Source organism: Sprattus sprattus (assembly GCF_963457725.1).
Source record: "Sprattus sprattus genome assembly, chromosome: 2".
NCBI classification, from domain to species: Eukaryota; Metazoa; Chordata; class Actinopteri; order Clupeiformes; family Clupeidae; genus Sprattus; species Sprattus sprattus.
This window is the reverse complement of record NC_137921.1, coordinates 39140654-39143153: the sequence shown is the minus strand read 5'-3', so window position 1 is coordinate 39143153 and position 2500 is coordinate 39140654. Positions and strand designations below refer to the sequence as shown.

General features: G+C 41.5%; 1 protein-coding gene across 3 annotated transcripts in view; it reads left to right on the top strand.

Annotated features, from left to right (window-relative positions):
- The window catches only part of tns3.2 (tensin 3, tandem duplicate 2), a 16022-nt gene that overhangs the window by 10210 nt on the left and 3312 nt on the right, over positions 1–2500 (top strand). The window lies entirely within an intron of this gene.

Below are 2500 nucleotides of genomic sequence, written 5' to 3'. Positions count from 1 at the left end.
GATTTCCTATCCGCCCTGATTGTAAATTCTGATAAAATCCTGATAGTGGGAGATTTTAATAACCACATGGATAATGAAAATAATAGCCTTACAATTGCATTCCAATCACTGATAGACTCTATCGGGTTCTCACAACATGTAAACACAACAACTCACTACCATAATCACACCATTGCCCTTGTATTAACACATGGCCTAGAAATTGACCGCCCGATAGTTCTACCCCAAAATACTACCCTTTCAGACCACCACCTAATTTCATTCAACATGAAATTAGAACTCCGTCTAACATCGGAAATAACCCACTTCTACAGCCGTTGTCTATCCGACAAGACTACAGCTGAATTTATATCAAAACTACCCGTCGCCCTCGCCTCAGCTCTTACCACTGGCAAAGTAAATGGCGTATGCACTCCCCCACCTCATATCGATCGACTAACCGAAGGCGTCATACATGCACTCAACCCTTGACGCTGTTGCACCACTAAAAAAGAGAATAAGAAAACGGAAAAAACTGGCCCCAATGGTACACTGATCAGACTCGTGCACTTAAACTAACCACACGAAAACTAGAAAAAAATGGTACTCCACCAAACTTGAGGTATTCCTCCTGGCATGGAAGGATAGTTTTCTAAGCTATAAACGAGTTCTCTCTGAGGCGAAATCGGCCTATAATTCTTCATTGATTGATAGTAATAAAAACAACCCAAAGTTTAACACTATTTAACACTATTTCTAGGCTAACAAAAAATCACAACACAATCGAACATTCTGTTCCCATAATCTTTAGTGGTAATGATTTCATGACCTTTTTCAATAATAAAATCCTTAAAATAAGAAAACAAATTCATAGTCTCCTCCCCCTCTGTGACACTACACCCCTTCCAAAATGCGCCATGGCAACACCCCCTCAACCGGGTGCTCTCCCTGAATCCTTCGCACCCATTAACCTCCCTGAACTAAACTCCTTGATCCTCTAATCTAAATCATCGATGTGCCTACTAGACCCTATCCCCACAAAACTTCTTAAACATGCACTTCCCTTATTAAGTGAGACATTACTCAATGTAATGATTAATTCACTAATTTCAGGATACGTCCCACAATCATTCAAAATAGCAGTGATAAAACCATCTCTCAAAAAACCTAACCTTGATCCCGATAATCTAGCTTACTATAGACCCATATCTAACATCCCTTTCTTGTCAAAAATACTTGAAAAAATAGTAGCTAAGCAACTGACTTCCTTTCTAAAACAAAACAAAATTTAAGAAACCTTCCAGTCTGGTTTTAGGGCCCACCACAGCACTGAAACGACCTTAGTCAAAGTCCTGAACGACCGCATCGCATCTGATCATGGGTGAACCTCAATACTAGTTTTCTTAGACCTTAGTGCTGCTTTCGACACTATAGATCATCATATCCTGTTACAGAGACTTGAACATTACGTTGGCATCAAAGGCTGTGCCCTATCTTGGTTTAGATCTTACCTCTCTGATCGCCATCAATTTGTTCATGTCCATGATAAGTTGTCAAATAACACCAGAGTTAGCTATGTAGTTCCACAAGGCTCTGTCCTTGGACCACCGCTCTTTTCCCTTTATATGCTACCCTTAGGTGCTGTCATAAGGAAACATGGCATTAACTTCCACTGCTATGCTGATGACACCCAACTCTACCTATCCATGAAACCTGATGAAATTGTACAACTACTTAAGATAGAAGCTTGCCTCCATGATGTAAAATCTTGGATGGCTAACAACTTCCTGCTCCTCAACTCTGATAAAACGGAGGTTATGCTTGTAGGCCCCGATCAATTGAGAACTACACTATCTACCCATCTACACACACTTAATGGCTTCCCAACACTAACATCAAAAACCTCAACCAAGACCTCCTACTTGACTCGCACGTAAAACAGGTCTCAAAGACATAATTTTTTCATTTACGCAATATTGCCAAAATTAGAAAGGTCCTATCCCTCCAAGATGCATAAAAACTAATCCACGCATTTGTTACTTCCCGCCTCGATTACTGTAATGCTCTCCTGTCCGGATGCAGCATCAACACAATAAAGAGCCTCCAACTTATACATAACGCTGCTGCTCGCACACTCACCAGAACTAAAAAATATGAACACATCTCACCGGTACTCGCCTCTTTGCATTGGCTCCCAGTCAAAAATAGAATCGATTTCAAAGTACTCCTGCTAACATATAAAGCCCTAAACGACCTGGCTCCAAACTACCTCAAGGGATTAGTCGTCCCCTATTGCCCTCCAAAGCTGCTCCGTTCCCAGAGTGCAGGCCTCCTGGTAATTCCAAGAATATCAAAAACCACATAAGGAGGCAGAGCCTTTAGCTACCGAGCCCCCCTCCTCTGGAACAATCTCCCTGCCTACATCCGAGATGCAGACACCGTACCTATATTCAAATCAAGGCTTAAGACATTCCTCTTTAGTGCATCCTATAGCCAAAAGTAATTGCGTCGACAAACCCAT